At 41.7% G+C, this 14913-nt stretch overlaps 1 non-coding gene across 1 annotated transcript; it reads left to right on the top strand.

Moving 5' to 3' along the window:
• The first annotated feature begins 400 nt into the window (after window positions 1–400).
• On the top strand, window positions 401–472 carry TRNAG-UCC (transfer RNA glycine (anticodon UCC)). The gene has a single exon. It is a non-coding gene; the product is annotated as a tRNA-Gly (tRNA).
• Window positions 473–14913: the final 14441 nt, after the last annotated feature.

A 14913-nucleotide genomic window follows, 5' to 3' on the forward strand; every position in this document is an offset into this window, starting at 1 on the left:
CCAACAATCTATACCCTAGCTGTACATCTACAAAAAAATAAGCAGTTTAGTATTTGTTACGACAGCAATACAATTCAAATCGATACAGCACCTTTCATTTCAACCCTGGCACATGTCTGCCAAGAGCATTTTAAATTAGCAAAATAAGTCAAAACATCAACTGTTAAAATTAATTAATTTACTGTAAGAGTGGCATGGCATGGTGTATTGTCACCCTCACTTCCGCTCTGCTGCTGGTGGTGTGGCAGGGCTGAGCACCCAGAGAGCGGGGCTGCTGAGCCTGTCTGTAAAGATGGGGGGCCCTGCCTGGTGCAGGGCGCCCCCCCCAACCAGGGGCTGCCCCCCCCCATCATCCAATCCCCATGGGACTGTCCCCGCAGTATCCAGACCTCCCCAACATGCATTGGTGGTATAGTGGTGAGCATAGCTGCCTTCCAAGCAGTTGACCTGGGTTCGATTCACAGCCAATGCAGTGATCTGATGTTTGGGGGGAGGGATAGCTCAGTGGTTTGAGCATTGGCCTGCTAAATTCAGGGTTGTGAGTTCAATCCTTGAGGGGGCCATTTAGGGATCGGGGCAAAAATTGGGGATTGGTCCTTCTTTGAGCAGGGGGTTGGACTAGATGACCTCCTGAGGTCCCTTCCCACCCTGATATTCTATGATTCTAACACTGGACTGGCACATGTGCCAGCTGTGTGCTGATTGGGCCACAAGTGGCCTGTGGACCGCAGGTTGAGAACCACTGTTCTATAGCATGACAGGAACCATGAAACTTCCTAGACAGATATATAGAGGATGGCAGACAAAGTTGGCTTCTGCCATCTGAATGTTGTAAAGAATATGTAAAAGAATCACAATATGAAAAGTTGTTTTTATATGATGATTTCAGACAACTTTGCCCACATAAAATAGAGATCATGTATAATAATTCTGATTTGATTGGTCCACAGCTGTCTGTCACAGCAACCTCCTCTTCAGGCAGTATAAGACTAATGCCTGGAATGTGTCAAGACTAATATATCAAAAATGGAAACAAAGGAATGGAAGAAAATTTGTCATTTTAAGCCAACAAGCTTCAATCTCAATTGGATAACTCAATTTAATTCTCCACCAAATCCACTATGCCTAAAAGGCTTAAAAGAAAAATTCTCAGCACAGAGTTGCAAGCATATGTCAAAAGCAATAAGCAGATTCAAATTAGTAGAGGTACTGAGTCACTTTATAGTCAAACAATTTGTAATCTGCAGTGAATCAGAACAAACGGAAACTGAGTTTACAATTAAAATATAAAAACAAGCCAAATGGCTCCAATGATTTATATATTTTCCCAAAATTGACATATGTTGATGGCTGCTACAAGAGAACATGAACAGATTAGGGCAGGATACATATAATCCAAAGAAGTGAGTGCTTCTAGGGACAATCATATTTTTCAAAAGAGTAAATCACTGCATATTTGCTAGCGAACAGGAGAGGCTAACAGGGGAGTTTTGCAAGGGGGTTCTCCAGTTGAAGGAGGAGCGATTACGTGATCCTTTGGGTAAGTTTGTTGTCTGTGTTTGTGGTGTGCTTCCTGCTTGACTGAAATATACCGTGTGGTCTGTTTGTTTGGGGGATTGTGTGCTGAGCCTAGCGGCCTGCCATGCAAGGCTGAGATCCTTCTTAACAAGGCTTTGATCCTTAAGCCCTTTAGCACCCGTCAACCCTTAACCAGGGGCAGGGCTATTCAGGAAGACGAGGGCTTTAAAAAGCCCGCTCCTAAGCGACCAGAGGAGCTAGTAAACAGGAGCGGCTAACGGGAGTTTTGCGAGGGAGTTTACAGAGTGAGCATGACAGGAGGCTAGATACACTTAATATTCTTTCAACTTAAAGCCAAAATTACCCTCTGATAACAACAAAACATCAACAAAAGAACGAGCTGCAAGAGTAAATAGAAAATGCAGGCAGAAGTCCAGGAAGAGGGTGGGGGCTATCCAGTTTATTGCGCCCAATGCAGCATGTATGCTTACCTGCCCTATGGGCGGGTGGCGTATGTGTGCATTCGGTGCAGGGAGCTCCTGGCCCTCAGAGACCGTGTATGGGCTTTGGAGACCAGAGTGGCTGAACTGGAGGAGATAAGGGAGACAGAGAGGTACATAGATGAGACTTTCTGGGACACAGTAGAACAGTCCCACCTCTGTGCTGTTCAGGCCTCTGTGCTGTTCAGGAGGATGAAAGTCTCAGGGAAGGAGAGCATCAACCTGGAGCAGAGGGAAACGATCCAGAGTTGGGACCCTCCTTCCAGATGCTGTTATGGTATCCTCTCACACTGAGGATACCTCTCGGGGGGGGGGGGGGGGGCACACACTTATTAGGAAGAGACAGGTAATAGTTATGGGGAATTCGATCATTAGAAACATAGATAGCTGGGTTTGCGATGACTGGGAGAACCTCATGGTGACTTGCCTGCCTGGTGCAAAGTTTGCGGATCTCTCAAGACATCTAGATAGACTTTTGTGTCATGAAGGGGAGGAGCCAGTGGTAATGGTGTATGTAGGTACCAGTGACAAAGGGAAGGATAGGAGAGAGGTCCTGGAGGCCAGATTTAGGCTGCTAGGTAAGAGATTGAAGTCCAGGATCTCCATGGTAGCATTCTCTGAAATGCGCCCAGTTCCATGTGCAGGGCCAGTTAGACAGGCAAGGGTTTAGATTTATTAGGAACTCAGGAAATTTTGGGGGCAGGGGGAGCCTATACAGGAGGATGGGCTCCACCTAAACCAGAATGGAACCAGATTGTTGGCACTTAAAATTAAAAAGGTCGTAGAGCAGTTTTTAAATCAAGGGCTGGGGGAAAGCTGAAAGGTGCAGAGGAGCACGTGGTTCAGTCAGAGACCTCTCTTAGGGGAGGATCTATTAAGGGAGATTCTCTATGTCCTAGTAAGGAGGAGAGGATGGAAGACGATAAAATATGGGTAGGATCTGATTGAGAAACAGTCAAATGAAAAAGAGGTCCATTCAATTACATCGTGTAATGGCAGACAGCTCAAAAGTGACAAGTTTTTAAAGTGCTTATATACAAATGCTAGAAGTCTAAATAATAAGGTGGGTGAACTAGAATGCCTCATATGAAATGAGGATATTGATATAATAGGCTTCACAGAAACTTGGTGGAATGAGGATAATCAATGGGACACAGTAATACCAGAGTACAAAATATATTGGAAGGGCAGAACAGGTCGTGCTGGTGGGGGAGTGGCACCAGGGGTGAAAGTAATTTAAAGGATTTACCGGTAATCCAGAGTCCTGAACAGGTGGGGCCTTTAAATACCCGGGCCCTTTAAATCAAGATTTAAAGGCCTCAGGGCTCCGGCTGCGGCTGGGAGCCCCTGGACCTTTAAATCACCCCTGGAGCTACCAGCTGCACAGGCAGCTGGGAGCCCCAGGGCTCAGGGGCAATTTAAAGGGCCCCGGGCTCCAGTAGTCACTACCGCAGCAGAGCTCCGGGCCCTTTAAATCACCGTCGGAGCCCTGTCGCCATTATCCCAGGAGTTCTGGCAGCAGGGTTCAGGGGGCGCTTTAAAGGACCCGGGGCTCCCCGCAGTGGCTGGAGCCCCGGGCCCTTTAAAGCACCAGCCTGGGGAAGCTGGTCTGGTCCGGTCCAGCGTACTGGCTCTTGCTGGTACGCCGGACTGGACCGGCTTACTTTCACCTCTGAGTGGCACTATATGTGAAAGAAAGCGTAGAATCAAATAAAGTAAAAATCTTAAATGAACCAAACTGTACCATAGATTCTCTATGGCTAGTAATTCCATGCTCTAATAAGAATATAGCAGTAGGGATATATTACTGACCACCAGACCAGGATAGTGATAGTGACTATGAAATCCTCAGGGAGATTAGAGAGGCTGTAAAAAGAAAAAACTCAATAATAATGGGGGATTTTCAACTATCCCTTTATTGACTGGCTACATGTCACTTCAGAATGGGATGCAGAGATAAAGTTTCTGGACACCTTAAATGATGGCTTCTCAGAGCAGCTAGTCCTGGAACCCACAAGAGGAGAAGCAATTTTTGCTTAGGCCTAAGTGGGGCACAGGATCTGGTCCAAGAAGTGATTATAGCTGGACCACTTGGTAATAGTGACCATAATATAATTAAATTTAACATCGCTGGGGGCGGGGAGGGGGACACTATAGCAGCCCAACACTTTAACATTTAATTTCAGAAAGGGGGACTATACAAAAATGAGGAAGTTAGTTAAACAGAAATTAAAAGGCACTGTGCCAACAATGAAATCCTTGCAAGCTGCATGGAAACTTTTTAAAGACACCATAATAGAGGCTCAACTTAAATGTATACCCCAAATTAGAAACCATAGTAAGAGAACCAAAAAAGTGCCACCGGGGCTAAACGACAAAGTAAAAGAAGCAGTGAGAGACAAAAAAACATTCTTTAAAAGGTGGAAGTTAAATCCTAGTAAGGAAAATAGAAAGGAGCATAAACTCTGGCAAATTAAGTGTAAAAATATAATTAGGAAGGCCAAAAAAGAATTTGAAGAACAGCTAGCCAAAAACTCAAAAAGTAATAGCCAAAAACTTTTTAAGTACATCAGAAGCAGGAAGCCTGCTAAACAACCAGCTGGGCCACTGGATGATCGAGATGCTAAAGGAGCACTCAAGGATGATAAGGCCATTGCAGAGAAACTAAATTAATTCTTTTCATCTGTCCTCATGGCTGAGGATGTAAGGGAGATTCCGAAACCTGAGCCGTTCTTTTTATGTGACAAATCTGAGAAACTGTCCCAGGTTGAAGTGTCATTACATGAGGTTTGGGAACAAATTGATAAACTAAACAGTAATAAGTCACCAGGACCAGATGGTATTCACCCAAGAGTTCTGAAGGAATTCAAATGTGAAATTGCAGAACTACTAACTGTAGTTTGTAACCTATCATTTAAATCAGCTTCTGTACCAAATGACTGGAGGATAGCTAATATGATGCCAATTTTTGAAAAGGGCGATCCCGGCAATTACAGGCCAGTAAACCTGACTTCAGTACCGGGCAAACTGGTTGAAACTATTGTAAAGAACAAAATTGTCAGACACATAGATGAACATAATTTGTTGGAGAAAAGTCAACATGGTTTTCTTAAAGGGAAATCATGCCTCACCAATCTACTAGAATTCTTTGATGGGGTCAACAAGCATGTGGACAAGGGGGATCAAGTGGACATAGTGTACTTAGATTTTCAGAAAGCCTTTGACAAGGTCCCTCACCAAAGGCTCTTAAGCAAAGTAAGCACTCATGGGGTAAGAGGGAAGGTCCTCTCCTGGATCAGTAACTGGTTAAAAGATAGGAAACAAAGGGTAGAAATAAGTGGTCAGTTTTCAGAATGGAGAGAGATAAATAGTGGTATCCCCCAGGGCTCTGGTACTGGGACCAGTCCTATTCAACATATTCATAAATGATTTGGAAAAAGGGGTAAACAGTGACATGGCAAAATTTGCAGGTGATACAAAACTACTCAAGATAGTTAGTCACAGGCAGACTGCAAAGAGTTAAAAAGGGATCTCACAAAACTGGGTGACTGGGCAACAAAATGACACATGAAATTCAATGTTGATAAATGCAAAGTAATGCAGATTGGAAAACATAATCCCAACTATACATATAAAATGATGGGGTCTAAATTAGCTATTACCATTCAAGAAGGATCTTGGTGTCATTATGGATAGTTCTCTGAAAATATTCACACAATGTACAGTGGCAGTCAAAACAATGAAAAGAATGTTGGGAATCATTAACGTGCCACCGGACTCCTTGTTGTTTTTGTGGATACAGACTAACATGGCTACCCTCTGATATTTAAGAAAGAGATAGATAATAAGACAGAAAATATCATATTCCCTCTAGATAAATCCATGGTATGCCCACATCTTGAATACTTCATGCAGATGTGGTCACCCCATATCAAAAAAGATATACTGGAATTGGAAAAGGTTCAAAAAAGGGCAACAAAAATTATTAGGGGCATGGAACAGCTTCTGTGTGAGGAGAGATTAATAAGACTGGGACTTTTCAGCTTGGAAAAGAGACAACTAAGGGGAGATATGATAGAGGTCTATAAAAGCATGACTGGTGTGGAGAAAATAAATAAGGAAGTGTTATTTACTCCCTCTCATAACACAAGAATGAGGGCTCACTAAAGGAAATTAATATGCAGCAGGTTTAAAACAAACAAAAGGAATTATTTTTCATACAACACACAGTCAACCTGTGAAACTCCTTGCCAGAGAATGTTGTGAAGTCCAAGACTATAACAGTTTTCAAAAAAAGAATTAGATAAGTTCATGGAGGATAGGTCCATCAATAGCTATTAGCCAGGATGGCCAGGGATGGTGTCCCTAGACTCTGTTTGCCAGAAGCTGGGAAGGGCGACAGGGGATGGATCACTTGATGATTACCTGTTCTGTTCATGCCCTCTGGGGCATCTGGCATTGGCCACTGTCGGAAGACAGGATATTGGGCTAGACTGACCTTTGGTCTGACCCAGTATGGCCGTTCTTATGTTCTTATTTTAAAAAGCAGATGATCATGTCATACCCTCCATGCAAAAAAATGCATGGAGACAGCTAGAAACTCTGGGAAAATCTCCATGAGCTACACATTTACTGATGAGCTACATACTCAGAAGGGTGTGGAGTTTGACCCTTATGTCAAGGTCAGGAGTCATGGACTCAAGAGGCTATCACAGAGATACAGGGTTGAGCACTCTGTCCTTTCATGAGTGGCTATGGTATCTAAATGCCTTCTGGTGATACATATGAATTCAGGGTGGGAGATGCCTCAGAGTGGCTTTCCCCTAGTTCATCCCTGCTTCATCCTACGTCACAACCCTGGATTCATCAGGGGAAGAACTGCCAATGCCTTTTCAGCTCATCTCCTCCTATGGGCTGCCCTGTCCTTTGATTACTAACTGTGTGATGGCTCTAAACAACCGTCAATGTGATGAAAGAGGGAGTGAAGGAGAACTGTCTACCAACAGCTACACACAAAGACACTGGAAGGAAGCAGCTCCTACTTTACCCTTGTGCAGTAGGCAGTGTGTGCACTCTACATTGTGCTGACCCAGTTCAGGTGGCCAGTGCAGAGAGAGGGAAGTCAGACCATAGCCTGCCCCCATCCCAACTACCCTTGCTCCTTTTGGCAAGGTTTGCGCCATTGCTGATTTTAGACTCCCATTCTCTCAGCATTCTAGGAGGACAGTGAGTGGACTTGGACAAACTCACTGTTATGACATACTTTCCAATTAATTGTTCAAACACTAGACTCTTCAAATCTACATATTTAAGTTCTATTTTTAGAAAGCAGGAAAACAGCAAGCATGACAAAGGAGGACCTACTGTGAAAACATAAGAAACCAAAAAAGCATCTCACACCAACAACAGAGGTCTAATGAAAAGCCCAAAAGTTAAAGAACAACACATTTTTAAAGATAAATTATGGCACTTTTTTCCCTAGAAAAGGTATAACCTAGGAATAACCTAGCCCCAAAATAATAACTGAGATTCTGAGTTGTAAAACATACCTTACAATCTCCATATTTCATGCAAAATGAGATGGCCACTGGTAAAGAGCTCAGTCTATTTTGCTTGTCAAAGAGAAGTTTAAGAAGTGATATGTTTTCTGTATGAGTACCCACACAGAGAGAAGACATCTTATAACAGAGAGCTCTTTAATCTAGCAGGCAAAGGCATATGAAGAGCCAGTGGCTGGTCAGAAAAATTCAAACTTAAAATAAGACTCAAATTTTTAACAGTAAGGATAATTAACCATTGAACAATTTTATCAAAGGATGCGGTAGATTCTCCATCACTTGGAGTCTTCGAGTCAAGATTATGTCTTTCTAAAAAATATCCTTTAGCTCAATGACAAGTTATTGGGTTAAATGCAAGAATTACTAGGTGAAATTCTATGGCCTGTGTTATGCAGAGAGTGGGATGAGAAGATGAAATTGGTTCCTTTTGGCCTTTGAGACTGTGAAATAGAAACCCAACATTCTATTTCAGGTGAAAGACAGACTGAAATTCTGATGTTAATCAGCAATGGGTGAACATCAAAAGGCGCAGAGATAAACAAAATATCTGAATTTTTGGGAGCACCCTATGGCTCCAACTCTGTAACACAATACTCCAGTACCATTCCTACCCCTCCCCATGTCCTCTCAATAGACCATGGGCCAAGATCCTCAGCACTGTTAAGTCAGCTTTGCAGAGCTCTGGTAATACAAAGCAAACTTAAAGCTTGCTATATAGGAGCTTTTGCCAGTGAGAAGATAGTATGGTGGGAGTGCAGCTGCATTCTGAGGGTCTCCAGGTGTCTGACTGACCCCTTTGGCGCTGTTGTAGCTTGCCAAGCTAACAGCAGCCCTGAGGACCAAGGATCAGATGCACATAACTATAGATTAATAAAGTGGCACATCTCTAAATCCAATTACTTAATATTTGCAGCTTCCCATGGTTGAGGCATGACATTCATCAGTTTCAGTTGAGATTTGGGTATGCTCAACCCTGCACTCCAGAGCTGCAAACCTGCATAGTTCAAAAGAGATGTAAATGGTTACACAAACCCTTCTGGGGCAAAATCCACCCGTCTCCCAGGGTTCACAACTCTCACATTGCTGTCTATCAAATGAAGTGGTATTTCTGCCTTGGTGTTATTTTTCTTTTTCTTACAGGTAATGAACAATGCCACGCCACCCTGAACCACAGCCATGGGTTACTCTGTCCCTGTGCGACTTATTATGTCTTTCAATTTTAATGAGGGTTAAAATATGCACCACAATTCAAACACAAAAACTGAATGAAAAACATATCACCTACTTTTTTTTTAAATTCAAATTGTATTCTTAATGGCGCTTTCTGTAGTTTTTAAATAATTTACAATTCACTGAACTTCAGCAAATGAAATCCTTACAAATACAGGCACTCTGAGAGCTTAATAACCACATCTCACTAATTGCTACCTCCTCTCTCAGGGACCTAAGATGTTCTTAAATTACTGCTTCCTCTCACAAGCTAATTTTCATCCATAATTAAAGAGAAAAACTCAAAGGCGGAGGAGCCATAAACAGGTTTTTAATAGTGAAGAATTTGTAAACATGATAGGAAATACAATTTCATTTCAAAGCATGTGCTAGGTATTTATATGAAATTATCTCCAATGTTAGTAGAAAATGAATATAAAATTAGAGTTATGTGAGTATCCAAATGCCTATGTGACAGCAGGAACACTCAGGGTACCTAAGAATATTTGCAAATTCCACTGAACTAACAGGCAGTCACTATGTTTTTAATATCTGTTAATGAAATGCCATCACTAATAGATGGTACTTTATTAAGGATTATCTCAACAACAAGAAATCTAAGCCATCCAATGCTGTAATATTATCACTAAAGTGATTTTGAATCAATTTCCAGAATTTATGAAAAACAAGATGGCCATGCCAAACAAAATCAGAGGAGTGCGAACATAATGCAAAATAGACATCCTTGCTGTGAGGGACAGAACACCTAAAATGGTTTCCATTGAAAACCAACAGTTGCCAAGTATTCATATCTGAGGTACCACAGTTATTTCCAATTGTAAAGTACAAAGGAGATCTCTTTGCAGCAACTATTGATAGCCAAATGGGGATGTCATAAATATAAAGGGAAGGGTAACCACCTTTCTGTATACAGTGCTATAAAATCCATCCTGGGCAGAGGCAAAACCCTTTCACCTGTAAAGGGTTAAGAAGCTAAGGTAAACCCATTGGCACCTGACCCCAAATGGCCAATGAGGGGACAAGATTCTTTCAAATCTGGATGGGGGAAACAAAGGGTTTAGTCTGTCTGTGTGATGCTTTTGCCGGGAACAGATCAGGAATGCAGCCTTACAACTCCTGTAAAGTTAGTAAGTAATCTAGTTAGAAATGTGTCAGATTTCCTTTTGTTTAATGGCTGGTAAAATAAGCTGTGCTGAATGGAATGTATATTCCTGCTTTTGTGTCTTTTTGTAACTTAAGGTTTTGCCTAGCAGGATTCTCTATGTTTTGAATCTGGTTACCCTGTAAGGTATTTACCATCCTGATTTTACAGAGGTGATTCTTTTACCTTTTCTTTAATTAAAATTCTTCTTTTAAGAACCTGATTGATTTGTCATTGTTCTTAAGATGCAAGGGTTTGGGTCTGTGTTCACCTGTACAATTTGGTGAGGATTCTTATCAAGCCTTCCCCAGGAAAGGGGTGTAGGGCTTGGGGGAATATTTTGGGGGAAGACGTCTCCAAGTGGGCTCTTTCCCTGTTCTTTGTTTAAAATGCTTGGTGGTGGCAACATACGGTTCAAGGACAAGGCAAAGTTTGTACCTTGAGGAACTTTTTAACCTAAGCTGGTAAGAATAAGCTTAGGGAGGGTCTTTCATGCAGGTCCCCACATCTGTACCCTAGAGTTCAGAGTGGGGAAGGAACCTTGACAGGGGACAACTGTAAATTTTGGAAGTCGTCTGATAAATACTCTGAAGAATCCTAACAATTGTTCTGTCAATATCACATGGATACTGACACAGTACTATATGTACATCATTGAGTAAAATCCTCACAGTAAAGTATAGTTCTTTACCTAGCATCCTAACCACCATTTTTAAATCAAGCTAAGCCCATCATTTTTCTTGGAGCAAGTTGATCTGCTAAAGGACTTTAAGTTTCACAAATGCCTTATCAGGGAACCCATCATCCAAATTCTCACAAAAAATTAATTTGGAGTGTTAAATAGTGTTAAATAATATGTAATTACATGCCTGATAAAACCTACAAACTAATTGGTCCAGTATTTATGGTTTTCACCCCATGCTACTTTGTTCCTTTGATCTATTCAAAACTATTGTGGTCAGTGGGAACATGGAGTGAGTGGTCAACAAAAAGTTAGGGCAAACCCATAAAAATGTGAAAAGTATTGCAAAAAATCAGTTCTCATTTCAATTTTTTTCAGCAGCCAATGTGGAATTCTTTGGGGGGATGGTTGGGTGACAGAGGTCCTGTTCTATCGGACCTTAACATTGTAATGTTGGGGAATAATGTCACATATCTGAACCTTAGCTTCCTCAAAGATTAGAAATGAGCAAGTATTGAATTACCCTGTATCATCATTTCCTTGTCAGTAACCTACTAATATGCTGAAACTTTCACCTCCAGCAAGAGTTATATCTGAAAAGCGGCAGCAAATGTTCAAGTGAACATCCAGTGGGAGTTGTGAACTAATCAGGGTCGTACCTTCTACAGTTTGTACTTCTGGAAATTACACCAAAGCCACAGGAGACATGAAAGCACTATGATGAGGTAAAAAAGAATGGATAAAAATGGTAAAAAAAAGGGATATAAAACTACATCATTATGCTTAGGGTTGTGCGTATACCCAGGGGTAGGTCCTCCATTGCAGTACATCAACATAGCTCCTCTTTAGTCAATGAAACTATGCTGATTTACACCAGCTGAAGATCTGGCCCTCATATTCAGATGTATAAGAACATTTCTTGTTGTGTCTATTAAATTACATGTTATCTGTGGAGCAGATTGCGGGGTGCAGTGCAGCTCTTCACCACCTCCAGGGTGTAAGGAATGATGGCTATAAACTCTGACAAATGAGAACTGTTTTCTCAACAATCAAAGAGAATCACTTTAAGGATCATTTATCTAGGCTGAGCACTTTTGATGACCCTCTAGCGTTTTCTGCTGCAAACATCTGGAGCTGAAATGCTTAGCTCCTGCTCTGATTAACCGTTCAATAATCTTACAGGACATCACGGAGACACGAAATAGATCCAATCCTTAAAGCAAAAACCAAAGCAATATGTTTTCCCTCATTAACTGTTTTAAAAATTAGCAGGGGGAGTTAAAGTGCACTGAACTATGGATTAATAAAGGAACAATGCACTAATATTATTCTGTTTTGTCACTGAAGGAACTCTGTATTTGCAAGTTAATTTTACTGCTTTAATATTACTGAAGATATTTTTGGCACCCAAAATTAAACTCACAATCACAATATAAATTTACTGTACACAGCAACTCAGTGTTTCTGAATGTCAAACCAAAGCTAGGTATTGTGTGAATTCAGTCGCTGAGTTGAAGAACTGTTACAATAATTTTGTTTTATATTTCTAGATTGTGTAATTGGAATACATTAGATCCTGCCAAGCTGTGTTCTTGTGGGGCATCCTTACTTCTCACATGAGCACTCAATGGGACTGTTCACGTGAACAGTGACTGTTCATGAGAGTCTGAGTTGACAGGATCAGGGCCATTAGAATGGAAATGCACTGTTTCTCCAGACTGGCCAAATAATCTGGTAAATAGGGTTTAAAATAGCCCATGCAAAAGATTTCAGGGAATTAGAAGTTCAACCAGTTAATGCTTTGACTAATTCTGTCAAAGTACAGCATCTTTTTCAGGGATTTAGAAACTGCAAAGCACAAAATGTTAAATGTCACTCTTGTAAAGGTGCAAACGCAGGACAGTAAGTCACAATGGCTAGGCAAAGGGAAAGTTAAACAGCCTTTTCACCAAGGGCTTGGGTTTGCACATCGCACTTTGAGTGGGGATGGAGGTTAAACTAACTCACTAAATTAAGGCTGAAAAACAGGTATCAGCTTTGCTGGTTCCAGGCTATGGGGCAAGGGGTTCATTCCAATACAACCATACTCAGTAGCCACCAAAAGCTATTACCGTCTCATAGCCATTTGACAGTGTGAACTGGTGGTGTCAATCCAGCCCCAAGACACAGGCAGCCACTTTCCCAGAACCACCACGATTACTGACAATAATTAACATTGGCATATTTCAGAGGCCAAGGACTCAATGGTTTTATTGAAAAACTTACCAGATCTTCCTAAGATAAACAGATACGGCTATCTGAGTATCTGCAATATTCTTTTGTGCTTCACCTAGAATACTGTAAATACTGAGATTAGCTAACTCCAAACCTTAGTTATTTTAGACAACTGATGAGATTTTAAATAGCACCCCTGTAACTACCATCTCACTCCCAAAGGCAGGGTTACTTAACCTTTTTTCCACTGTCTTGAGTGTAACTTGCTTTAATATTATGACATCACAGTGTGGATTTATTTGCTCTCCAGGGTGCTAGCATGGTGCTGTAAACATTCCTGGCAAGCCTTGCAAATTAATTCATAGAGATGAGTTTATGGCCTATGGAGAAAGCGTCCCGAGTGCCTTTACCTTGTGTGGTTATTTATGCCTGATAAAAATGAGTACAATCTGAGTGCAAAATGCTAACAGTCTGATCCGGTAGCATTTCATAGCCACAGTACACAGGTGTAAATGACTACTCTAAGTCCTTACCCAAGAGAAAAGGTCACAGCTTCCTGGTCAGATGCAGGTGGGAATAATGCAGAGCTGCCGAGACTGAAGCCCTAATGGTAGAAATGCAACTCTGTGAATTAATTTGTGCACAAGTGGAAAAATAGGCCCCTAGACTTTCTATTCTGCACTCTTGGCATGTGCGAGAGTGCCAGGATGATACACAGTGGGCAGCATAGGAAAACCAGCATAAAAGGTCAGGTTCTAGAGCGAAAGGCCTGCAATGTTGTTTTCCTGACATTTGGAGTTCTAGGGGCCACTTGACTAAGATCAAAGCTATTACAGCATTGGTTCTATACCACAAATCTCAAGAGCAATGACATTATATTGTTCCTAATATATTACTGGTTATTGTAAATGAGATCACCACGGATCGCACTAAAACCTCTATTCTGTTTGCCATGTCTAATGGTGCTGGTGCAGCACGCTGTACATTCTAATCTATGCAAATTTGAAAATATCTTCTGTGGATAGCATGCCTCAGTCTGTTTTGATTGTTTAGCACATCCTGTATTGTCTTCTCCTCCCCAGGCTATGCTCCGGCCCAGTATTCAACATTTACCTGCACTATATTGCATTTGTTGTCAAGTCAACTTCTGCAAATGACACTTCGTGTCTATCCTTTCTATATGGCCCTGCTCCTTGATTTTCACTTGTATTGTCCAGAGTAGAGCTTTTGGACAAGATATGATATCAGCCAGCTTTCTTCAACTCGTTGCACCTTTAAACCAACATTTTAAAATGACTACCTGCTAATATGTGATTGCTGTTTAGTGGCGTATGTGGTTTGGGGCAGTCAGTCCCGTCCTAGGTGACACCCTTCCTGGAATAGATATGGAGACTGAACTAAACTCTAGTGAGGCAAGGACTGATACGTTCTTCCAGGCTTGTTAATACATTTTATTCTTCTGGACTGATTTTCAAAGGAGCTGGTCATCTGTAGCTCCCATCCACTTCAAACAAAGAGAGGGGTAGTCAGCAGCTCTGAAGAATCAGGCCATATGGGCTGGGTCCTTGGCTGGTGCAAATAGGTATAACATCAGGGGAGTCATGGTGATTTAGGGATTGTTGTAGCAACCAGGGAAGGTACTAACAAACTTCAACAGGACTTTATTTTTAAAGCGGAAACCTCTTTACCAAGCTGCTGCTGCACCCTTGGTAGTTCTCACTCTGCCTCCTCAGCTTCCCCCCATCCTTCCTGTTTCCTGTCCTTTCAGACTCCCAACAGCCAGTGCTCCCAGTTCTAATAATTACAAGCAGCATCTAAACACCACATTCCCTCCTCTCTTAAGAAACTCTCCCAATTGCAATAAACATTGTTGTTCTAACAACAGGAACAAATATGAAACAAGACATTATACTGTTGGCAGAAATATTACACTGAAAACACTGTAGACACTACATAACAGTCTCTAGTCCAGACCGGTGGTCTTCTGGGTCTGACAGGCCATCTCTCAAGCCCCGGTTCCAGTGCAATGTCTTGTTGCGTTGATACTATGGTGAAATCATCCAATGCAGA

Source organism: Lepidochelys kempii, chromosome 3, assembly GCF_965140285.1.
Source record: "Lepidochelys kempii isolate rLepKem1 chromosome 3, rLepKem1.hap1, whole genome shotgun sequence".
Taxonomy (NCBI): domain Eukaryota; kingdom Metazoa; phylum Chordata; order Testudines; family Cheloniidae; genus Lepidochelys; species Lepidochelys kempii.